At 38.2% G+C, this 26,142-nt stretch overlaps 1 protein-coding gene across 1 annotated transcript in view; it reads left to right on the plus strand.

Moving 5' to 3' along the window:
- Positions 1 to 26,142, plus strand: part of EEFSEC (eukaryotic elongation factor, selenocysteine-tRNA specific) — a 177,748-nt gene that overhangs the window by 12,441 nt on the left and 139,165 nt on the right. The window lies entirely within an intron of this gene.

Below are 26,142 nucleotides of genomic sequence, written 5' to 3' on the forward strand. Positions count from 1 at the left end.
CCTTTTAAAATAATGCTACTGTTTTTTTTTTCTGGAGTCCTGCCACTTTTCTCATCAGGAAAAGCTGTTTTATGCTGTATTAAATAAACAGTATTAATTATTTAAGTAATGTTAAATGTGGTTTGATAAGGAAAAGAAACTGACTGCTTGTTTCATGCTTGTAGGTAAGTGAGTCATTTTTTAGTGTTTGTAAGGGCTACGTGATTTGTGAAAGACATTAATCTTGCAGAATGTACTATTAATATATACTAATGCATTAACGGAGGATCACCTTATAATCATAGTAGAAATAATCAATCACCTAGGCTCCTACTTGTTTTCCGGTTACCATTCCCCTTGTGTAGAATACACTTCAGCAAGATCTTCAATAAACTAAGACTAATAAAAGAGCTTAGGAATGAAGTAGTGGCTTTCATGTAAAATATTATTTTGGCTCTTAACACTCTAAAATTGGAATTTCTTGCACATAGTATTTTTAAAGTGCATATTTCAGTTTTGTTTTATGGTTTTCAGAGTTTTAAAATATATGCATTTCATATTTACATTCTTGTAATCTTTCTAAAGCCAAATTGCTTACCTTCGCATTCCTTTTTTGGGATGAAGGAATGTTTTCACAGGAAGTTGAGTTCAGAAAAAGATACTTATAGTAAAAAAAAGAGTGAAATATGGGATCAAGCTAAATGTCTCTGTAGCCCAAAAAATCACAGCAACTCAATGACATTTATTTTTAAGAATTTCTCTAATTATCTAAAATATGGGCAAATATATGCATGTTATAGTATAATATGTATTCCTGTCACTGTAAATTACCTTTCAGAATCTTTATTTGCAGCAGCAGAAAGTAAGAAAAACCGAGCTAATTTTGAGTCTCATATGATTCCTTGCCAGGCTAGATCTTACTGAAATATAGAAGGAACAGATATTTTCTTGAGGAATAATGAAACCAGTATATTTTGCTTTGGTTAGACATGAACTTGAATACTGTATTAGATTTTCAACACCACAGTCTGAGAAATACACGAACAGACAAAACATGCCTGAAAAAGTAGAATGCTTCCAGATGAGGATGCTTCCAGATGAGGGCCTGTGTCTTATAGTTCATTCCAATTAGAGTAGATCCATTGAATTAATGAGATTTGCATATTTTCAAGAGTTGATTCACTACTCATTTCCAATAGGATTAAGGCTCAAGTCCTATGAGGAAGGTTTGAAGGAGCTGGGTGTATTTTAGCTTCAGTAAAAGGCAATTAAGGGGCAATATATAATAGCCATCTTCAAACATTTAAGCAGTGATGGAACATATTTGTTTTCTGTTGCTCCAGAGGTTAGGATCTGAATTACTTGGTTCAAATTAGAAGAGAGGTTTTGTTTAACTGAGTGATGGAAAAGAGGTAGTCAGACTATCTTCAAAGATGTTGGACTTCCATTCTTTGGAGATTTTTAATAGGGGCTGGATGGCCATCTTTGAGGGAAGCTGTAGCAATGGGTTTCCTGCATTGTAGAGCTTAGACTAGATCACAGGTAAGAAATATTTGGCCTGAAGTCTGGATATGGTCTCTAGGACCTTTGTGCCCATCCCCCAAGAGTTGGGCCTTCAAGGGGCTCAAGGCTGGATCTATACTTCCCCATATCCCAGGATCTGATCCCAGATTATCTGTTTATATCAGATTATTTTTCAGTGTAGACTCACATAATCCAATTCAAAGCAGATAATTTGGGATCGGATCATGGGATATAGGGCAGTCTAGATTCGGCCAAAGGGAAAGTGTTGCCCAAATGTGATTGCAATGTGAGGAGGAATCAGTTGTGGTTACTACCAAGTTACTTCCCCAGCTTCATTGTGGCCATCCAACATTGCATTAGTATTGGAAGACACATTCAATGGCAAAAAAAAAAAATGAAGACTAATTTCTGTGTGATCAGGAAGAGAATTTCAGGTATGGGTTATTGTGTTAATGTGCCCCTCTCCGGCCACATATTCTCCATAAAGCATTCCTCCTCTAGTTTCTAATTACTGTGAAGGAAGTGGGGGAAAGAGGTGGGATTCCAGATGGGAAGCAAAGGATAAAACATTTTCATGGTATTACAATTCAAGGGCGGAGCTTTTTGCAGATTAATTGAATTATGCCACTTTTCAGATTGCACACATCTGTTGTATATGTGGTACTGCAAGAAGGAATACAAATTATTATTATTATTATTATTATTATTATTATTGTTATTATTATTATTCTTGGTACTCAATGCAAGATGCTCCTCAAGTTTCTGTGTTATTTGTAGCAATAATCATCATCCCCATCCTCTGCCATTATTGTTGTTAAAGTGGCATCTATAGGGAAGGTTTTATGTATCTCCCTTGTAACATCCTACAGCAGAATTTTCTAGGCATTCCATAATCTTCAGATTAAACTATTGCTGTTCTCTGCATCTTCCCCGTTCTACTGCATTTATATTTCCAGAGTAAATAAACCCAAGCTCCAGATTTTTCTTGGATATGAAGGATGTTACTGTTTCATTTTGGTTTACTAGAGGCAAGCTAGAGGACAATAAGCAAAGCTTCTTAGTAATTTTCAGATGGGTTTTTTTAATGCTTTGTGTACCTTGGGTTGCACCCCACAATGGAGCAAAATTGAGTAAGATTCTTGCAATGAAAGAGAAGAACAGCCTACAGGAAAGATACGATGGCAGAGATATTGTGCATTCTGTGAGAAGATATTTCCTGTGCTATCTGTAAATTTCAGATTAAATAGCTATTCTGAAGTGTTGCTCTTTTTAAACAGTTTGCTTCCCTAAGCATTACAGGCAGAGTAAATACCAATAATTCCTGTTTCCTGTATTCTTATCTGTACTTCTACCAAAACGTTCTAGCACAGCCTATCTAATCTCTTCAAGTGAACATCAAATGATTAGTGTCGGGTTCCAATTTGAATTATGATTTCTGTTTCAAGCCCAAGATGATTAGTTCTGCATTAGATTGTAATTATCAGCATTACCAGCATCAGGCGTGGTTGCAGCCAGCCATACCCATCCCTGTGCTTGTGTAAATAAAATACTTGTGCACATAGGGCTGCATGGAGGGTATGATTGAAAATAATGTTAGGAAGCATTTTAATATCATTTTGTGCAGTGTTAGAGGTGGTAGCTCTCTTAAACTACTTTTCTGAAATATGTGTTTCCTGTTTGCTATTGTTATTTCTTGGGTGCAGTTTTTTTTTAATTTGGGGGAAGTTGGAGAAGTGGAATCTCTCAAAAGAATCTTATTTGTGATAAGATGCACAAAATATGACTTCTTAAATTTCCTGTTTCTGCTTTTAAGTTACTTTTTTTCTCTGGATTTAGTACAGTGGTTCCCAACCTTTTTTTTGACCAGGGACCACTTGACCAAGGACCACTTTGGCCAGGGACCGCTTTGGCCAGAGACCACTCTCCAACATTAGTACTAAAAGGGTTACAAATCAGTTTTTGGCCAACTTTAGATTTGGTTTGGTTATTTGGGAAGCTGATTCAGAAATTTGTATTGGATAGACCTCATCAGCTCGAGTTTCTGATACCATCCAGTACGTATGCCATCCAGTAATCACCACAGAAAACCATATTTAATAATCTAGAGCTGATGTGGTCTATCCAAGGGGGTGAGGCTGGTCAGTGACAGGGAAGGAGTGGCAGATGGCGCAAAAGGAGTGGAAATAAAATAAATAAATAAAGAGGAAAGAGGTTCATAGACTAGATTTTTGTCCTTGCGGCCCACAGTTTAAGAACCATTGATTTGGTAGGATATTCTTTTATCTCTCTGTCTCTTTGAGAGTAAAAAATAGATGAGGTAATTTAGTATTACCTTTTACTTATAACCATGTATACTGGGTTTGAAGTTGTTCAGTGCTTTTTTTTTTTTAGTTTATGCATCAACTGTTTTGCACAACAGAAGAAATATCTTTCATGAGTTGCCTTTCCAGGTAAACATGTTTTGAAATTTACTGTTAGTTAGGCAAACATAATGAATTTGTCTTTTTTTTACACCTAGGTTATATCCAATGAAATAATAGTAGTTTCATATTGTGTGTACTGTACTTGTTTGGGTCAGATTCTTTTCTTAATAAGAATCAAAATTTAACCTGATATATTTGAACGTTTCTGATGTAAGTTTGAAATAGATACTTGCTTGGTTGTCCGGGTAAGAACCAATTCTCTTCTGCAGGTGACCAGGAAGGAAGCTTTATACACAGAAAGAGAATCCCTCTTTTTCAGATGACTAATGATAGCATATGGGCTTATTACTGATGTGGACTTTCTTTCTGAGGGTGCTCTGATACCCTTTCTACCACATGAACATATGTGAAGCATTAAGTTATTTCTAATAATTGTTGCGTGTACTGAACTTATGAAACATGGGCATGGGATAAGTTAACAGTTTTTAAAGCATTGCTAACTTATCACATGAAAAGTTTATCAGGTATAAACATACCCTTTCTTTTTTTTCATTAAACATAAGAACAAAATGCTCACCTTATTTATTTACCCTGCTACAGCAGAGCAGATTTTTCTTTCAACAGGGAAGCCTTTAAAAGTAGGCAAAAGCTATGTCTGCATGATAGAAATGATTTTTCTCCCTTATTTGCAAATTGTAAGTGAGGGTATAATAGATTTTCTATATGCAGACAAGAAAGCACAGTCCCTAGCTGGTCAGTGGCACCATTGCTGTCCATCACTCATATTGGATCTCCATTGAGCAAACCCCAAAACCATTGGCAGGTCCATAGCTGACGAGTAAATCTCATGCTTGGGTGAAAGTCTAATAAGGGTAATTGTTTCCTCTTTTCAAGTCTGTGGTCCCTTCATCAAAGACCAATACGGAAATTATACATTGCTGTTGTAAAGTGGGAGGTCACAATTACCTGAACCTGTGGTTGACTTTGGGGGATTCTGAGTGGTGTTCGGGCAGCGGTTATCCACCCCTGACATTCTAGTATGTGAAATGATTTAAAGTGTGGCTTTTTAACGAGTGAGTAACTACCGCTGGTATGCCTCAAGTGGCTATGGGCTTTGCATGCTGCTGCATCATCTAGACTACTACTAAAGAAGCTCCACAGTGACAGTGAATGGCTTGATCACAGAATAGCTGATTATAGAATGGTGAAAAAAGTGTTGGATTGAATCACAACAGAACAGTTATAACACTGGAGTCTGTCCTTGCCTTTTCCCTTCTGAATTATTACATTAAAGCAGAATCTATACTTGTGTGAGGAACATGAGTAGGATAAAGACTAGGAACAAATAAAGGTTTGAGCTTCTATTTTATATGGGTCCCATTTCAGCAATTCAGATGGTAGCAGCAGTTTGGCAGTGCTGCCTAATGACTTGCAGTACTACCTGCCTCCTCAGACAGTAATTTGTTTTAGTAACACTAGAAGTAGGAAAAAGAAAGAAACGTGAAGATGAAATATTATTGTATGGATTTTCTTTGCAAAATATGCATATTGTATTGCATTGATGTGGGCCAGAGTTTTAATTCATTTGCCACTTTGTTTCTTTGTCTGTTTAAGGGATTTCTTTCTTATTTTCTGTGAGCTCATAAAATGTTGAAATTGCATTTAAAAACAAAATACATTGTCATGTAAAAGACTAGTATATAAAGGCAGCCGAAATCTGAAAGTCACAAGGCAGAATGAAAATAATCTCCAGAAGATTAGAAAATCTTGGAAAACTAAACCCTGGAATGATATTATGGTAGACCCTCCCTGGGAAGTGTGTTCCAGGGTCTGGGTGTTGCCACCAAGTAGGCTGTTCTCGCCATAGCTATTCACTCTCTCCAACCTAGAGAGTGTGGATACCCAAAGAAGTGCCTTTTTAAAAAGTCTTGATGTATGGGAAGGCTCATGGCCTAGTCAATTGTCTTTCAGAACTCACAATTCTGAATTGTGAAGGGTTTTTACAGTCAACATGTTGACTCTATAAACATGCCATGGTTCCTTCCTGAGGAATCCTAGGATTTGTAGTTTTGTGAAGTATTAGGCATTCTCTGCCCAAGGGTTGTGATACTTCACTAAACTGCAAACCCCAGAATTCAATCGGATATATTTATGGATCTTAAAGTGGTGTGAAAGTGTTATGATTGTGCAGTATAAAAGGAGCCATTGAACTGATTCTGGAAATAAAATAAGATTCATTGTGTTTGGGTGGCACAGATATAATATGAACATAATGCTTAGTTATGTATTTCTGTCTGCCATTGATGTTTGCATGCCCGCTCTCTATAAGCATTGCATAACAAACATTATGATTTATTTTATTAAGTTCACAACTTTTCACTCCCCCCCCGCCTAAATCTGAGTATTAAAAAAATCTATTGCTAATGAAACAACAACAACAACAACAACAAAACATTTTTAATGAAGTATAGTATCTTATGCGGGGCGAAGGTGTTGATTGTGTACAATCACTTTCCAAACTGCAAAATGACTCTCCTTATGTATTAGTAGCAGACAGGTCATCTTGTAGATTCTTTCTGGTTGTGAACCTCCTTAAGAGAAGCAATAATGGCCTTAAGACAAATGTAAGATTTAATAATACATAATTATGCCATGAATTCTGAAAACTATGACATGATCCAGATTACCCAAGATTGGAGGGGACTTTCATAGAAAGGAGGAATCTCCCAAAATTGTGTGAAAGCAACAAGTACAATGAAACCTTTCATCTTCCAACGGTATCTCCACTCCATTTTGAGTGACCTTTTCTCTTTTTCCATGGCAGCTCCCAAGACTCCCACTCCTCTGGAGAGACTTACTGAAGGACACAGGATGCTGATGTTTTTTTCAAATATAATGCATGTTTAACCTTTTGAGAAGGAATTTATTAATCTAGTTCATGGTTTGTTTATTTTATAGGAAGACACTTAACAATAACACAATCTCAAAATTACAATGAGTTTCCCTGTTCATTGCAATTTGTTTGTTGAAAACTGATGAAGTGCATATATCTCTTAAATAGACATGGTCCATGCTCACAGTTATGCAACATACGGGAAAAATCGGGTTCTATTTGGCATTTTTCATTTGCATTTTTTGACAAAGCATTCCTCAAAGTGGCATGCAATTAAAATGTCAAACAGTCTTTAAAAGTCACTTGGCTGGGGATAGTAGGAGTTGTAGCCTTGACATATGTGAAGGATGCCAGGTTAGTAAAATGTGTAATACCTGGTGTTCAAAAGTTTTGAGTATTCTGGGGAGATTTTAATAGTGTCAGCAACTTGGTATCCTTATACCACACGCACTGTGCTATTTTGTCCTATTAATTATGTGAAGGCAGTGGGAGATGCTAGGGCTCTTAGCTTTCACAGGAGGTGCTTTCCAATTTTCATAGGAAGGACGTGGATGATACTTTTATCTTGACAATGCATACTGTGTCTGCCAGTTTGATCTTATGAGGGCACTAGGTATGATCCATCAACTTTGTAATTTGCTAAATTTTTCTGAAAATGGCCTTGGGATTGTCGCTTAAGATCTTTATGTGCTGAATTCAGATGGTGACTTTGTAGTGAAAATTTTAATTTCAGAAGAGCAAAGGAAAAAAAGTACCAACACCAGGAAGTAATCCACATTTTTTTAGCATAACTCAAACTGTTGCAACACACATTTGATATGAGATCTTAGTATAGAAGTATGATTTGTTTCATATATTTTTGTTTGTCACCCCATCACATTTGTGTTGAAATGACTGTTGACATTATCTTATCTCTTTTGCTTAAACTATTGATTAGGTATTACATGTGAATGCTAATAATAATTGATTGTGATGTATAACTTGATTGTTTTAATTGTTTTATAATTGCTGTTGAACCATGTTTTAACTTATTATCTCTTGTTGGCATCGAATTGTGCCTTTTGTAAGCTGCCCTGAGTCCCCCCTCGGGGGTTGAGAAGGGAGGGGTAGAAATGCGCGAAATTAATGTAATTGTGTATCTTAGCCAGCTCCCTTCCACCACACTATGGCTTCTCAGGTGGCAACTAATTTTGCATCTACACTGTAGAATTAATGCAGTTTGACCCTGCTTTAACTGCCATGACTCAATGCACCAAACTATACAAGTTGGCATAGATTTAAGCCCTTGTAAAACTACAACTTCCATGATTCCATAGCACTGAGTCAGGGGAGTTAAAGTAGTGTCGAGGAGCATTAATTCACCCTACATTGCTATAGTTAAATCTTGAGAACATGCATAGTGAGGATTTAGCATCCCTAGCACTTTTTCTTGTGCAAAGATTAGACAATTTAAGCTGTTATTTTTCCTACAAAGATTTGGAGGAGAAAATAAATGACAGGCATCTGTTTGACATGATTTCAAGAGATTGCAAATACTTAAAAGCCACTCTATACTTAGTTTCCAAAAAGTTGTTGAAATGCTGTGATGTAGTCATAATTACATCATTCCAATATTTTAAAAGATATGTGTCAATTGAAGAATTATCTCAAGAGCATGTGAGCTCCTTGCTGATGGAAAAGTGTAGAAAAGTGTTGCTAGCCCCAGCTTCTACCAACCTAGCAGTTTGAAAACATACAAATGTGAGTAGATCAAGAGGTACCAATTCAGCCAGAAGGTAGCGGCTCTCCAGCAGTTATGTGACCACATGGCCTAGAAGGCATGTATGAACAACATGGCTTAGAAATAGAGATGAGCACCACCCCCAGAGTCGGACTCAACTAGACTTAAGGTTCAAATCTGCAGGATGGGGTGATCTCCCGTTGCTAGCCCCAGCTTCTGCCAACCTAGCAGTTTGAAAACATACAAATGTGAGTAGATCAAGAGGTACCAATTCAGCCAGAAGGTAGCGGCTCTCCAGCAGTTATGTGACCACATGGCCTAGAAGGCATGTATGAACAACATGGCTTAGAAATAGAGATGAGCACCACCCCCAGAGTCGGACTCAACTAGACTTAAGGTTCAAATCTGCAGGATGGGGTGATCTCCCGTTGCTAGCCCCAGCTTCTGCCAACCTAGCAGTTTGAAAACATACAAATGTGAGTAGATCAAGAGGTACCAATTCAGCCAGAAGGTAGCGGCTCTCCAGCAGTTATGTGACCACATGGCCTAGAAGGCATGTATGAACAACATGGCTTAGAAATAGAGATGAGCACCACCCCCAGAGTCGGACTCAACTAGACTTAATGTCAAGGGGAAACCTTTACCTTTACCTAAAGACCTATCTCTTCTGGCAGACTTACTTAGTTAGTCTTTAAATTTTAAATGCGTGTCTCATATTTAATCTCTGTTTTGTGTATTTTAATATGTATTTTATAGAAATACACTTTAATATGTAGCTTTTATAAAAATGAATTTTAATATGTGGATTTGTAGTATTTTTTTCAATGTTTATGTGTTTTAATTATTCTATAACCTGCCTCCAACCATGTAGAGAGGCGGGTAAGAAATATAATAATAATAATAATAATAATAATAATTATTATTATTATTAGGTGAAGATCTGTTTATTTAGAATCATAGGCCCCATCTACACTGCCGTATAATGCAATTTCAGAATGCAATTTAACTGCATTAAACTGGATTATATGGCAGTGTAGATGGGAACATAGAATCATAGAGTTGGAAGATACCCCAAGGGACATCCGATGTAACCCCATCCTGCCATGCAGGAGACACACAATCAAAGTATTCCCAACAAATGGCCATCCACCCTCTGTTTAAAAACCTCCAGAGAAGGGGACTCCACCATGCTCCAAAGCAGCATATTCCACTGCTAGACAGCTCTTACTGTCAGGAAGTTCTTTCTTATTTTTATATGGAATCTTTTTTTCCTGCAGGCCTTTCAGTTTTAAATTATATAACTGTAATGCACGAGAAGTAATGTGTCATATTTTATATTTAAAATCTTTATTTACTTCTATATATGCGCGTGTATAAATTGACGCTAGATTTTGGGTTCAAAATTATGGATTTTGATGTGACCTGTAGATAAGTTGGGGGTCATTCTGCAGAGACTGAAATGTACTAATGATGCCTTAGGGGGCCACTCACCCTTGGCCATCGTTATTTCCCTACAGAGACATTCACAAAGACAAGATCTGGTACAATGGTGGAGAGAGTAGATGGGATCAGTGCTTCTTTTAGGTTCTCTGAGGACAGACTAAGCTCTTACCTGTTACCACTGTACTCAGAAAAGAGGATGATTCCCTTCTTAATATGAATGGAGGTGCAGTACTTTTATCGACCCATGAATATGTTGACTCAGGTTTTTTGGATTGATTTTTGACTAAATTTGCTAGATTTATGGGTGAATATATAGGGTAATTGTGTTTTCAATGTGTTTTAAACTATTTTAACCAGGTTGTTAATAATTATGTTATTTAATCATTTTAAAAATAACCTGTATTTTTTAAACATCTGAGTGCTGGCTTGGATCTCATCCCAGGAGGAAGGTGGAGTATAAATTCAATAAATGAATTAGTATATAAAGAACTAGCTACATTTTCTTACAGGAGATAGAGTTTTTAAAAAATTGTTTTGTGTAGAATGAATAAAATATGACTGTGAGTTCTTTCTTTCTTGCATCCTCATGTACTTAGATGCTTATTATAGAACACAACAAAGTGTTCCGTGAATTAGGAATATGACACTTTCGTTAGATTAAGAGGGTAGTGTTTGTAAATCTAATTTAAGTAAATCCTAGGGGTCAGACATAGACCATAGCAGCATTTAACGAAAAACCCTATGCCAGTTCAGTTGAAGTACCACAGTCATTTACCATAGAGCAGTTTACAGTAACCGGCTTGATGAAATCTTGAAAGTTAGCAGTAGAAGAGCACACTGATGTCAAATGCCAATTTGCCCTGCGGCTTGAGAAATAATTAACAGATTAATTTTCCAAAAATAAATGAATTCATGGGCATAGCTTTTGTTGCTTTGTATGGAAATGAGATTGTATGCTTCTTGTGAAAACCTTTCTTAGCTGTTACATCTTTTGCCCTCCCTGCTTTTATGTACCAAAAACTTGAGCTTAAACATCTGCTTGCTCTACAGATCCAGGCTCATTTGGTAGTTTCAGCATTTCATTAAAAAGCGATCAGTACTCTTTAATTAAACATAATTTTATCTTAGCAAAGCATTTGCAGTTAAGGGATGTTGGTGGTTTATTGAATCTGGCGTATACTTAGCAATTTCAGCAAGTTTCCTGGCTGAAAACAATTAATATTCAGCAATGTTCAAATAAGTTCAGGAAGTAAAAAATATTGCTCTATCAGTATATTCTCCATTTACCTGTTCCTGTTGGAAGATAGTCAGAGATTCCAAAGGGAGTCACCAAAAAGCCTCTTGCTTTCAGGTCATTAATCAATTCTGTTGCAATCTCATTCTGCCTCTGTGAGATATATAGAAGCTGCTTGCATAAACACATACCTTTACTGTTTATTAAACTAGACGCATTGAGGGCTGCAGTAGGCATTGGAGAGGAAGAAAAGTCCATTGCATTAGAAGTACACTGCCAATGGAGTACCAATGTCAAAGCTTCCAGATTCAAGAACATAGACAGTTGCTCTGTGTTGACCAAAATAACAAGGGCACAATCCATGTGAAGTCAATTGTGCCTGTGCAATTGAAGCTTGATCACAGAAGCACTTGTATCCAGAGAGAATGCAATATTCCCTTTATGAGATATTCCTGCACCTGGTATTAAAAGATATTGTATTAATGAGCATTTGGCCATATAGGTTGAGCATCCCTTTTCTGGAACTCCAAAATCCTTCAAAATCCACAATCCATAAGTAAGTGACGTCATTGCTTTTTCATGGTTCAATGCACACCAACCTTGTTTCATGCACAAAATTTCAAAGTTTTTGTATAAAAGTTAGGGTATGCATATAAGGAGATTCCATCTGAACATTAGGAAGAACTTCCTGACTGTGAAAGCCGTTCAGCAGTGGAACTCTCTGCCCTGGAGTGTGGTGGAGGCTCCTTCTTTGGAAGCTTTTAAACAGAGGCTGGATGGCTATCTGTCAGGGGTGTTTTGAATGCATTATTTCTGCTTCTTGGCAAGTGGTTGGATTGAATGGCCCATGAGGTCTCTTCCAACTCTGATTCTATGATTCTATAAGGTGTATATTAAATACAAATGATTTCAATGTTTAGACTTGGTTCCCATCTCTAAGGTATCTTGTTATGTACAAATACAGATAGTCTAGGGATACCCAGTCTCAATCAACAGTTGGAAAAGAGTTGGGCATAAATAAAATGATCTGTAATCGCCATCTTGTTGGGGGCGGGTACCAATATATCCACAGGAGAGTTCTCTGGCATACACTGTATTTGACCTTAGGATGTGAAATTAATATCTAGCAACTTACTTGGATTGTCAATAAGCAATGCTTGCTTAGGATGCTATAAAGTATAGGAATTATGAACGAGGTTGCACGAGTGGTTTATGGTAAGAGACCAGTGTGTCCTCAACAAGTGAGAGTTTTCATTACTTCCAATGGGAAGAGGAGATGGAAACAATAGCTAAGGGCCTATTACAAATGAATTGTGGACATGTGGAGAAGAAATAAGGCATTCACCTTCAAGGTAGGCTGTGAGGTGCTTCTTTTTTAAAATGTTGATGCCATCCTCATTAGTCTAGGTCTGTGGGAGCCAAACCACATTTTTTGCTTGGGGAGAAAGGCAGCCCTTAGCCAGTCAGCTAAGGAGGCAGTGTTATACGTGAGCAGCCAAGCATAAGAGAGAGACCATTCCTATAAGCTAGTGCAGTTACTCAGCCAATGCTAGAACTTATTAAATGATCCAAGATAAGTTACTAGGGGAAATATATACTCTCACAGGCATGTAGTAATTTATAGGTGACCTTATACTTTAGTACCTCCTAAGTAAGTTTCAGCAGCTTATATAAAGTGCAGCGTACTGACGTCTGGTCACTTCGTTATTTAAAGAAAGCTGCCCCAAGGCCTAAAACAAGCCAGATGGGAAAGGCATAATTAAATTGCTCCCTATAGTTTCAGGAGGTTATGTGAAGTCTTTTAAAGTTATCCCTAAAAAGAAAATAAGGGGTCTGTGGACTTATATAGCCTTTTGAGGTCATAGAGAGATATGCACTTACATGGAAATTGGAAATATGTATCATGGACAACCCTAACTTTAGTATTCAGTGCTATATCTTTATACTTTAGGATCTTGCATGGTGCCATCATATCAGACTTTGTGACTGCAATCTCCATGCTGATATATGGTAGAAGCAGTAGCATTATGTAGACATTGCAAACATCACTGGATGACACTGTTTTTAAAATAGCTGCTGATTTTCTCAAATGTTCTGGTATTTTAAATGTGATATTGTGGTATAGCCTAGTATAGGAATAGGTCCATATTAGGAGCATCATGACATACTGCATTGGGTGACACCAGCTCTATTAATGCTACAGTGTAAAAATGAATAACTTGTAAATTGCAGTGAATATGTTTACAAAATTCATGAAAGCAATGATGCTATGAATATACCCTAGTCCAGGGGTCCCCAAACTTTTTGAACAGAGGGCTGGGTCGCAGTCCCGCAAACTGTTGGGGGGGGGGTGGATTATAATTTGAAAAAAAGAAACCATGAATGAATTCCTATGCACTCTGCACATATATTATTTGCAGTTCAACCCCCCCCCCCCCCCCAAATCAAAAAACAAAGACCCACACTTCTATATAAATAAAAATGTAATGTTCGTTTGTGGGATTAACAGAACTCAAAAACCACTGGACGAATTGACACCAATTTTAGACACAAGACACCTAACAACCCAATGTAGGTCCTTCACACAAAAAAAATGATTTTGTCATTTGGGAGTTGTAGTTGCTGGGATTTATAGTTCACCTACAATCAAAGAGCATTCTGAACCCCATCAACGATGGAATTGAACCAAACTTGGCACACAGTTCTCCCATGACCAACAGAAAATACTGGAAGGGTTTGGTGGGCAGTGTCCTTTGGTTTGGAGTTGTAGTTCACCTGCCTCCATCAATCACTGTGGACTCAATGATAGATCTGGACCAAACTTGGCACTGATATTCCATATGCCCAAATGTGAACACTTGTGGAGTATGGGGGAAATAGAATCTTGACGTTTGGGAGTTGTAGTTGCTGGGATTTATAGTTCACCTACAATTAAAGAGCATTCTGAACCCCATCAACGGTGGAATTGAACCAAACTTGGCACACAGTTTTCCCATGGCCAACAGAAAATACTGGAAGGGTTTGGTGGGCAGTGTCCTTTGGTTTTGGAGTTGTAGTTTACCTGCCTCCTTGGAGACCAGAGCGGCCGGAGCAGAGGGTTCCAGTGATGGTCGGAGCGGCGCCGGGTGGGCATGGCCAGAGAATGCCAGCGTTCCCTGGCCACGCCCACCCGGCGCCGCTGGCCACGCCCACCCGGTGCCACTGGCCACACCCGCCCAGCGCCGCTGGCCACACCCACCCGGCGCCACTGGCCACGCCCGCCCGTCGCCGCTCCGGCCTTTGCAGGAACCCTCTGCTCCGGCTGCTCTGGTCTCCAAGGAGGCAGGTAAACTACAAAAGGCTTCTCCCTCCCACATGAGCAGAGCGGCCAGAGCAGAGAGTTCCCGCGATGGGCGGAGCGGCACCGAGTGGGTGTGGCCAGGCCAGGCCGCGCGGGCCGGAGAAATGCCCTCGGCGGGCCGCATACGGCCCACGGGCTGTAGTTTGGGGACCCCTGCCCTAGTCTGTGTTTTTCATCTGTACTAAAGAATCTTTTTCTAAGGAAACATATTAATTTAAATTTATATGGTGAATCACAGGTGGAATTCCTTACTTTCTAACACAGATATTTTGGACTGATAAAATGGCTAAGTACATTAATGGTTGTGGTTTTCGATTGTTTTGTTTCGGTGCTGTGTAAAACACATCATTTTCTGTTATACTGCATATATTTAAATATTGCCATTGTATTGGATATATGGTATACACAATGTGTTGTTTTATGCCATCTTTATTTCTTACCTAGGTTTGTTAATTTTTCTTCTTCTTTCATTAAATAACTGGAACAATGTTAGTATTCTCCAGAGCCAAATCACATGAGCAAGGTGAAACAATGTAAGTTCTGAATAGACTGTTTTGTGTGTGCATTTACATGTGCATACACTCTCTCAGAGTTCTCTAGATATCTCAGTTCCTTAGAGATATTGCCAACTTTCTACTTCAGAACCCAGCATTACAATTGGGAGGAGGGAGTGAAGCTGACCTTGGCTATACATAAAAGTGGTAGACTAAAGTAGAATGCAAAGGAACTGATAAATGGAGGACATGAATTCATTGCAGTTGAACTTTAATGTTACTTTCCAGTATATCTTAAGGTACTAGGCTAGCTTAGGGAGCAGAGGGCAAGGTATATGGCATAAGCACCAAATATTTGTAAGCTGAGGTGACTGCCACAGTCTACCTAAAACTAGGATGTATCTTGGGTAGCCCAGGAATGCATGGCTACTGTGACAACTAGGACACTACAACAAGATATCAGCCCAACATATAGCACTTAGACATTTTAGTGAGCAATGGGATGGTAATCTAAATGGGATGGCAATGTTGTTGAGGATTAGTCTTAACCACAACTGTTGCCTTTCTTCAAGGTGTACAGCATTTTATAATTATTTACCAAAGAGCAGACATGGTCAGCTGCATGGGATGGGTAGGAGGTCCAGAAGTGAGGTCAAGAAAGATTCTGTTGAGAAATAGGATGTGGATTTGGCTAGTAAATTGGTATGGGTTTTTTTGTGGAGGTTAGGTTCTGAAGATGTGAAAAGAGTACCCACCAGATTTGTGGGCAGATTTTCCTAATCTTTGATCAGAATCTTCATAACCAATATCTAGGTATTTTTTCTGATTGGCATACTTGCTGCTGTTCTCTCTTTGTGGAATGTGAAGATGACTCACATGGTAAATTAATCATTGAGATGAGAGGAGTGGATCAGATTGAAGGATGTTTAGGATGCAAATAGAAAAAAGGCTTGTGAGTACCAGTAAGAGATCTTGTAAAGTCTGGGTTGTGGTGATGGTGATGAAGATGTCATTTTTCTCTATCACCATTGTGTCCTGATTGTATCATCCAACAGAACTTGAGCCAATGGAGGGCTGAACCAGTGTCTGCTCATGGTAATGGATTGCATGGGAGCTAATAAATTGCAGTTTGACCTTGTCAGAGTGTAGGTGCGGTTATGGGTAGGTTGTTTGCACAAGTGACTTGCAGTGTATGGTCCTGCTGTTTTGTTTGGAGGCACTTATTGATTCATGTATGAGACTAGAGATGCATTATGATATGGGGGACTGGTACAAGTGGCTACATATACTCATAAGTCTGAAAAAAAAGTTCTCTCTAGGCATTTTCTAGGTCCTCCAGCAGGATTCTAAAATATGTTTCTACTGGAAGTCGTTCATTTCAATAAGGTTAGCTATTATTGATGGTTCGATATTTCCACAGTACAGAACATATCTCCACAGTACAGACTTACTTAGATGATCCCTTATTGTCCAAGTATGATGGCCTTCCGAATGTAGGGTCTTGGCGGTGGATATGTAGGTGTACAGAACATAGTACAGAACATAGCCAAAGAAGGGGTTAAAATAAACACAATCACAGCAAAACATTGCAGAAATATGAATAGCGTAAAAAATTCAAGAACAGGACTCAATTCCACACCATTAAAGTAATGTGTTTTTATTTGGTGCCTTGAGGTTATATCTGACTCATGAGAACCCTAAAGCAAATCTTTCATGGGACTTTCTTGGTAGAATTTGTGAGAGGGGATTTGGCCTTGCATTCCTCTGAGTGTGATAAATTAACAGCACAAAAAGAGTAACAAAATTAAAACAATGCTAAGATATTAATAGGGGCACTATTCAGTAGCTGTGGCCCACAGTCGGTGGGTCTTGTAATCGTTTCACACATGTCCACCTACCTTATATTTGTAGGAGTCAAAAAGATGCTCAGTGTAAACCAAGAGAAAATGAATAGGTTATTTGTATTGATATGATTTCCCTTAATGGTCTGCATTTTTTCCCTTCTTGACCCGTAGGCTATTACCTTCCCATTCTTCTCCCAAAAATTGAGTTTTCCTACCTGCGTATTACTTTTCTTTGGGTTCTACCTTGAGCTTTGATCTCCATTTTGCTTCTGTCTTTGAGCAGTAAGATGGAAAATTCAAGAGGTCCAAGAGAGAAAATGTATGACAGTAGCATAAAATTATTGCAAGCAAGGAAATTAGGACTGTCAAGAGATAAAAGATTCTTTAATCAATTAACAGTATGGCTCTAACTGGTTTGCAAAATGTAAATTTTAATTTGTTAAACCTCAGTGAGGCTACCTTTTTGAAGATTCCGAAGGATGGTGAAAAATCCTCTTCAGCATGAGATTAAATAAAAGCTACCACTCACTGTTAGAGGGAAGTAGTATATCTTATTTCCTTTCTCATCAAATCTAAGAATATGGAATATTTCCAATTATAATAATACACCAGAGCCAAAAGTGGCTTCAGAAATATATAAGTTCAAGGCTTCTTAGTACTGTGAAAGTGTCAGGTTTAAAAGGTATGTTGACTCATTTTCTTCCGATTTTCTTTTAAGCAGTGTCACTCTTCAATGCCTGTAGTTCTCTGCTGTAGGAGAAAAGCCATGGTCACTTCTCATCACATGTGTCCTCTTTCAAGGATTCCAGGATCCAACCGAGATGCAAGCCCCCCTGTGGAGGCAGGATACATATTTATGTATAAATAAGTTTGCCATTTCCCCTTCTGGATGAAGTTTTTTGCACAATAGGGAATCCTGTTCTAGGGGCACTAACAAACCCATAGGAGTAGTTTTGCAGGGAATTTGCGGGTTAAGCTTTGATCCTTGGTCTCAAATGCATAAGTGAGTGCAGAAAGCATAGTGGACGACTGTTTCTTCTCTTAGTGATATATTCTAGTGTTCATTGCATCCTTGTCTTCAGACATGCATTTTCCTTTTCTTTATATTATGCCTGCATTATGCAACCATTCTTGTTAACAGTATATTTTGCCTCCTCCAACTGTTCTGAATAAGTGAAGCACTTTTCCTCCAAAATTAGAAAGGAATGCTCAGGTACTTTGGAAATTGGCTTTCAGTTTTGGAGGGCATCACTTGTCTATCTTCACTTTATTTCGCCCTTACTGAATCTATAAAAAGGAGAGTGAAGCTGGGAGCATAATGTGTGATGCATTGAGAAGGGTGATAGGAGATTAGAGAAATTGGAACTATAAACTAATATGATAGGAATATTTATGGTGGGATGGAAAATTATGCCAATTCGTATGCTGGCGAAACTAAAAATTTAAAGCAGTAAATAACCATTCTGCTGAAAATGTCTTTATCTTTGCAGTATGAATGCAGTAGTGCTTCAGTTTAATGCTCAACATGGATTTTGCAAATACCATATTTCCTTAGAGGATAATTTATAGCAGTGCTGGGCATAATGTCAACAAAGAGCCCTTAGTAGATTGCTGGATGATTTGTAGTAGATCAATAACATTGACTTTTTGCTGTTTAATAATAACTTAAAAAACACCGGCAACAGCACTTGGTAGTTGGAATCCCTGGTCTGAAGCAATGAATTCTAGATTTGAACTGGTATATGCAGATTCTTCCAATTCATGCCTTTTAGAATCAGCCATACTCCCAGACCATTGTCAATGGATGGACCAAGCATTCCAGTAAAACAACAACAACAAACAAACAGGGAAGAGCCCATGAGTTTAAAATTTACAATAATTTACAATCTTTATTTCTTAACAAAAGAGCTACATGTCTTTGCATGAAAGGGGAAAAGAGAAATATTATGTTCCAAAGTAATAATTCCTTCTGGAATGCTGCTCCGTAACATCTTAAATTGAGGAAGTAGGGTTACTTTTTGGCTTCTTTGGATTATTACTTTTTAACACCTGCAGTTATTGGGCCAGCATATGTTAAATATGTAGCTTATTTATTTATCTATTTATTTATTTGTGGTATATGTTTACTGCCCTTCTCCGAAGGGGACTCAGGGCGGTTCGTAGTGGGATGTGGCTTTTAAAAAAGTGATTAAAAGTGTTTAAAAAGCTGAAAGGGGCATTGATCAGAACTGGTGTTGCCCTGTGACTGTGATAAGAAAGTTGTTTTAAAACACCCCTGCCCAGCTTTTCATTTTTTATGCAAAAGCAGTCCCATGGAAAATAGAAGATTGGGGGGACTTTCGCTGGGGCCACACTGTAAAAGGGCTTATTCACATTCTGTAGGTCCGAGTTCTGCTCTAGAACCCCTACCCTCATGGCTGTTGCAATATTGTAATTTACATGGTAAAATCTACTATTTTTGCACAATGTGAATGGAGTAATGTTCAAGCAAAAACTAAAAAGGAGAGCAAAAAAATAGGTCCAGGTGGCGTAGAATAGGCCAAATAAGGTGTTTTGACTACATTAATTCAGAAATACATTACATACTGTATTACTAATTACAACTTGGGGTTGTGCCCAGAAAGGAAATGGTTGAGCCTCTTGGCTTTTAGAATGAGCAAGGGCCTTCCAAATATTCTTGGCTTTTTTTATTAAATGTGGTCTGGGTGATTAAACATAACAAAATTTAGATTTCTGAAGACAGAGAGGTAGAGCAAAAATATTCACAGAACAAAAAAAATGCAAGGTGTAGGAACTGGTGTTTTAATCTGCTGATTTTTCTTGTGTTAAGGAAATTTGAGGATTGGAGATTATTTCTCACTAAAGATGTTAAGATATTTTTTAAGTTACTTTTTATGTTATGGTTGATTTATTTGGGTAGTGAATATGTTTGCATATATCTAGAGTTTCCACAGGTTTGTTGAAAATCCTGCTGATTAAGCACTCTTCCACACAGCTCTATATCCCAGAATATCAAGACAGAAAATCCCACATTATCTGAGTGTGGACTCAGATGTTCCAAGCAGATATTGTGAGATTTTCTGCCTTGATATTCTGGGATATAGGGCTGTGTGGAAGGGCCCTGAATTACCTGTAGGTCATGAGCCTCACTTACAGTAAAGGCAGATAGCTACCTAAGTGAGGAAGAGTGTCTACTACCAGTTTGGGCTGGCTTGGCAATTGTTACCGTTCTTGGACAGGGATAACTTGAAATATGACTCCGGTATTTTGACAACTTTAAGATTGGACTGTGCTTTATCTTATAGGGCTACTCCTGGCTTGATTTGGTGACTTTAGAATGCAAAGCTACTTAGGGTTTGTATTTGGTTTTATTGATTTTATTGATTTTATGGTTATAATGTATATTTGGTGTTAACTGTGTATTGATGTAATTTTGTGTTTGATTGTTTTTAAGATGCAGGCATCAAATTGTGCCTTGCTTTTGTAAGCCGCCCTGAGTCCCCTTCGGGGTGAGAAGGGCGGGGTAAAAGAACCCCAAATAAATAAATAAATAAATAAATAAATAAATAGGGACATCTCCTATCATGCACATATCACTCTTGCGTTGAAAGCTCTGCACTGGCTGCCAGTTAGCTACTGAACCAGGTTTTATTCACAATTTATAAGCACATGAACAACTCAGCAGTAGAATATTTGAGTGATTATTTTCCTCCCTATAGACTGCCATAAACTTTACACCCAGTAGGTTTAAACGGATGCACCGCTTACAGTGATGTCTGCCATGTTGTATAGATTATTCTGCTTCCCAGTTCAGGGTACTTTCACTACCAGTTGGTTTGTCTGGTCAGTAATTTTTCTGATTTCTGGGTTTGCTGATTACCTGTTTGATTTAAATGATTTGATTATCATTTATTATTTTTCTATTGTTTTATCCCTTGATTTCATTGCCTTTCCTTATTTTTTAACATAGTAACTGTGTGAATTGCTTTGGTAGAATTACAGTTGAAAAGTATTGTAAAAATGTTTTCTTTTTTTTAAAAAAATAGTGCTCCTTTTGTTCACTCTAGTTTTTTGTATAATTTGTTATGTATAATGTGTAATCTCCTTGCATAATGTATAATCTCCTTAATCTCAGTGCATTACTTGATATGCTCTTACAGCTTTGCAGAGCTTCAACTGAAATACCATAGAACTGAGTAGACTTGAAAAGAACCATATCGTTGAGTTGCTCCATATTTGAGAAAAAATTGGGAAAGGGAGCAGATATCGCAGCCCCACGACTGCTTCCGTAGAGTATATGCAACCCTGTCTGACTCCGTAATGTTTTTCACCACCATCTCCTAATGCCTATGTTGGTTCTCAGAGTTTGTCCTAATAGGGCCCCTTCCACATAGCCATATAATCCAGAATATCAAGGCAGAAAATCCCACAATATCTGCTTTGAACTGCATTATAAGAGTCCACACTGCCATATACTCTAGTTCAAAGCAGATAATGTGGGGTTTCATCTGTATGGAAGGGCCTTGGGGAGAAACAATCTAATTAGTTCTCCCATCTTACCAAATCTTATCAAGTTAGAGTACATTTTAATTAGATCTTTTCATCATAGACCAGCCTTCTACTGTTTAACGGTGGGTGGTTCATTCTGCAAATTAGTGATGTCCTTTGGCTTCTTGGGAAGTTGCCAATGTAGCCTGTGGGCTAATTATAGTGCCTCGTTGGTCGAACCGGTGGGCCATTTGTACCACCTGCTGACAATTGCCTGCCTGGTAGACTAATTCTTGTAGCCTTGATTTGGAATGCATGACTAATGTGTTCCACTCGGACCTTCGGTCTTGTTCCAGAATGTTATGTTTAATGGGCTGTTTCAAAACTTTCATGTACAATTTGGTTGTACAAGGTAAATTACCACCCTGGCTACATTTTTGTAGCAGTAAGAAACAGCAGAGGACAGACCTAGCCTGCCTCCCACCCTGTCTTTTACTGGTTTGCCCTGGAGCTATTTTGGAGACAAAAGAGCTTTGGTCGCAGGGAGCAACGTTTCCACAAAGTTGAACTTTTTGGAGAATGATGTTTTGATGTTCGATTTAATTCTGGCATCTCATCCCAATGCCAAACTTTCGGGTTTCTTGTGAAGTGTGGGTGAGGAGTGGTTGGACATTATCATTGTACAGTTAAGAATAGCTCAAACGCTTTATAGTGTTTTTACAGACTGAAAGCAATATTCTATGGTGGGAGGGATAGCACAGAGTGCTGTGCTATGCATCCTGTTAAGTTGTGTCTCTGATTTTGGACGATTGCTGCAAAATGTTAGACTCAAAATCTTATACTGCTATAGTGTGGCTTACATACTCACTTTAATTTTCCACCTTTCTGCAGTATGCACAGTGTTGCATCTTGTGATTATGGCTTTTTCTGGCATTGTAGTATGTGTCTTTCTTTACAAACAACAGCGACATCCTACCTTGGCTCATAAAGTGACACAATCATTTTGCCTGTGTAGCAGCTGCTGTTCTGCATTTGGAAACACTCATTGATGCAATTCATGACTGTGAATTGTTGTTTCTGTCTCTTTATTTCTTTATAGTGTGCTCTTCTGTGTCGTGCAGTATAGCCTGCACTATTGAGTTGGAAATCATGCGTTGACAGGAAGATTAATTAAAATACTTTTAAAACTTGCAATTCATTGCTAATTGTGAAATAATGTGTAGAAAACTGAATTGTGCTGCATTGGCGGGTTGTACTTTGTCCAAAAAGAATGATTTTTTTTTGTTTCTGAGTTTTCATTCTCAAACCCGGCTTCTTTTTCTGTGTCCTCCGTCTTTCACACACGATTTACTTTTATTAGAATTTATAGGCCTCACATTTTTCCAATATAATTCTATTTTTTTATGTTAAGTCGTCATTTTTCTTTAAGAAGACCTGGATGTAAGAATGTCAAAACTAGAACTGTAGTAAACCAATATGCATTATTTTATATTATTGTGCTGAAAAAAACAAAACAAAAGGGAAATGATCAGATTCTAAAGGTTTATGAATATGATCTTATGTGCCTAGTTTTCTAATAAAACAGATTATCCCACTGTATATAATTACTATTAAAATAAATCAATTAAAAGGGTAGTAGCTTCCATGTTGTTTATCCAAATGAAAATGTTCAAAATCTTCTGAATATATTTCTGTTCTATAACATAGATTTAAATCCTCTTCAGTTTGTATTTTACATTCTTAATGATGAGATTCCCTCTTTTCCCCGCTGAGTTTTTTCCAGTTTAATGAAGGGAGTGGGAGAAATAGAAGAGGTAGCTTGGGTTGACTTCTACCTGACTTGCATCATTAAACATTACAAGAAGGGAAATTAAGGCATTGAGCTGAAGTTTTCCTTCCCACTTTTTTTTAAAAAAACCTTACTTTTGATGGAAAGGCAGCCCTGTCGCCACTAAGTCCTGCGTGCGTAGTCTCTCCCCCCCCTGTAAAACAATGAACACATTCAGGCACAACTCATGTTTTCAGTTATTAAAAAACAGAGCCGTCTGTCTCTGCCTGTGACTTTAATCTTTAAGCCTTTATTCCCTGTACCCCACCCCCTCTTTTGACTTCCCCCAACCTTTTGTTTGTAAAGTGCAGAGCTACAGGATATGTGGGCCTTGACTTTTTTTAATGTATTGTACATTCCCTTTGCTAGTACAGATGTTTATAACCCTGAGTGATGTTATTCCAATGTTGGAGATGGTGGGAGAAAACTAACAAACACATTTCTGGATTTGCCTCTAAGCAATATTTTTGGCTTATCATTCATGTTTGAAAGATCTGGGAGAACTCTGTGGATCAGGGGGTGATTCCTTGGGATTGCTCACTTGTGGACACAATTTCATTTTAAGTTACAAAGGTGAGCAATACGTCTTTTTAAGTACAAAACATGAATTCTAACTTTGAGTCTTTCTGCATAATCCCTTTTATGTGCAATAAATATTTATTTATCTATTTATTTATTTATTTATTTACTGCGCTTATATACCGCAATTCTCAGCCCTTCAGGACGACTCATCCGGTGTACAACATGAAGAAAACAAGTGCAAGAAAACAAGACATAGTGCAAAACAGTGTACAATTCATCCTAATCATAAAAACATCTTATCAAACAACAGCATCACTACAAAATCACTACTACGTTCCGAGTCGTCTCATCGTCAAGCCACAATCCGATCTCTTTTCCAGTGTTCCATTCCTATGGTCAATTGCCAGTCATTGCACTTATTGGTCAAATGCCTTCTTAAATAGCCAGGTCTTTAACTTCCTGCGGAATATTAGCAGGGAGGGGGCTAGCCTGATGTCCACGGGAAGGGTGTTCCACAGCCGAGGAGCCACCACCGAGAAGGCCCTATCTCTCGTCCCCACCAGCCGTGCCTGTGAGGCAGGCGGGATCCAGAGCAAGACCTCCCCGGAAGATCTCAAAGTCCTTGTGGGCTCATAGGCCGAGAGGCGGTCAGTAAGGTATTTTGGGCCGGAACCGTTTAGGGCTTTATAGGCTCCAAGGTCACACATATTACAAGGTTGTTCTTTCTTATTGCTCCAAGGTCACACATATTACAAGGTTGTTCTTTCAAGGCTAAATGTTTATATTGTACTAGCCGTCCCCTGCCACGCGTTGCTGTGGCCCAGTCTGTATATATGTTGTGTGTGTGTGTGTGTGTGTGTATATATATGTGTGTTTGCATAGATAGGTAGGTAGGTAGGTAGGTATGTAGGTAGGTAGGTAAAAATGTAATGTTCGTTTGTGGGATTAACATAACTCAAAATCCACTGGACGAGTTGACACCAAATTTGAACAAAATATACCTATCAGGCCAATGAGTGTCCATCACCCCTAAAAACACACAAAAACCCAGCAGAACAGACGTAACCCCCCCAAATAAACTATATATTGTGTCCAAATTTGGCGTCAATTCGTCCAGTGGTTTTTGAGTTATGTTAATCCCACAAATGAACATTACATTTTTATTTATATAGATTATCTAAATACATATTATTATTATTATTATTATTATTATTATTATTATTATATTGCAGATCTGGAACCCTCAAAGTATAGTACAGATATTGTTTCTGAGGAAGTAAATTTCTTGGTGTTGTCAGTGAGGAGCTACTAACCCTTTCACCACACCTATTGCATTTTGTGAGCTTTTTCATTGTACTCCTATAGGATTTTTCTTTTTAAAGTCTTTGAAATCTATATGCTCTTCTCTTGCTATATTAGAATAAATCATTATATGCCTTAAAGGTAAAGCTTTTTCTCTGACATTAAGTCCAGTTGTATCTGACTCTGGGGGTGCTCATCTTCATTTCTAAGCTGAAGAGCTGCCATTGTCCATAGACACCTCCAAGGTCATTGGGCCAGCATAGAGCGCCGTTACCTTCTCGCTGGAGTGGTACCTATTGATCTACAGGCGCCCTCTCTTATGACATTCCGCAAGAGACTAAAGACGTGGTTGTTTGAGAAGGCGTTTGACTAAGTGCTACAACAATTGGCAATGACGATTGGAACGGAACATGGATAACGAGATTGGATTGTGATTCTATGATGAGACGTCGCGAATGATTTAGTGTAATTGTATTATTGATAGTGATATTGTTATTGTTGTTTGTGATATTGCCTATATTGTAATTTGTTTTTATATGTTGTACACCGCCGTGAGTCGCCCTAGGGCTGAGAACGGTGGTCTACAAGTGCAGTAAATAAATAAATAAATACTCACATTTGCATGTTTTCGAACTGCTAGGTTGGCAGAAGCTGGGGCTAACAGCAAGAGCTCATGCCGCTCCCAGGATTCAAACCTGCAACATTTCAGTAAGCAATTTGCCAGCTCAGTGGTTTAACCCGCTGTGCCACCGGGGACTCCTACCCACTGCAAAATCTCTTACATATAAATTTTATGTGCAATTGTTTATACTGTAAGGAATTTTGCAGGGTCCAATGGTCAAAATACATTTTAGATACTCTAATTGTGGAAAAGGCACAAAACCTGATCCCATTATAGTTAATATTTCAAAGAGAAGTACAAACCATCATGTCAATAGCTGATAGCTCTGAGTGAAAGCCATTTATGTAGGAGTAGAAGTCTATTTTATTCTCTCCTTCCTCCTGAGGTGCTCCATATCTCCTTAGATTTGCTCTGGAACAAATAGTTTTTGAAGGCCTGGGGACCCTGCATGAATATAGGGAACCATTTCACTGGCAAGAGCAGTAT

This window comes from Anolis sagrei, chromosome 2 (assembly GCF_037176765.1).
Source record: "Anolis sagrei isolate rAnoSag1 chromosome 2, rAnoSag1.mat, whole genome shotgun sequence".
Lineage (NCBI taxonomy): Eukaryota > Metazoa > Chordata > Lepidosauria > Squamata > Dactyloidae > Anolis > Anolis sagrei.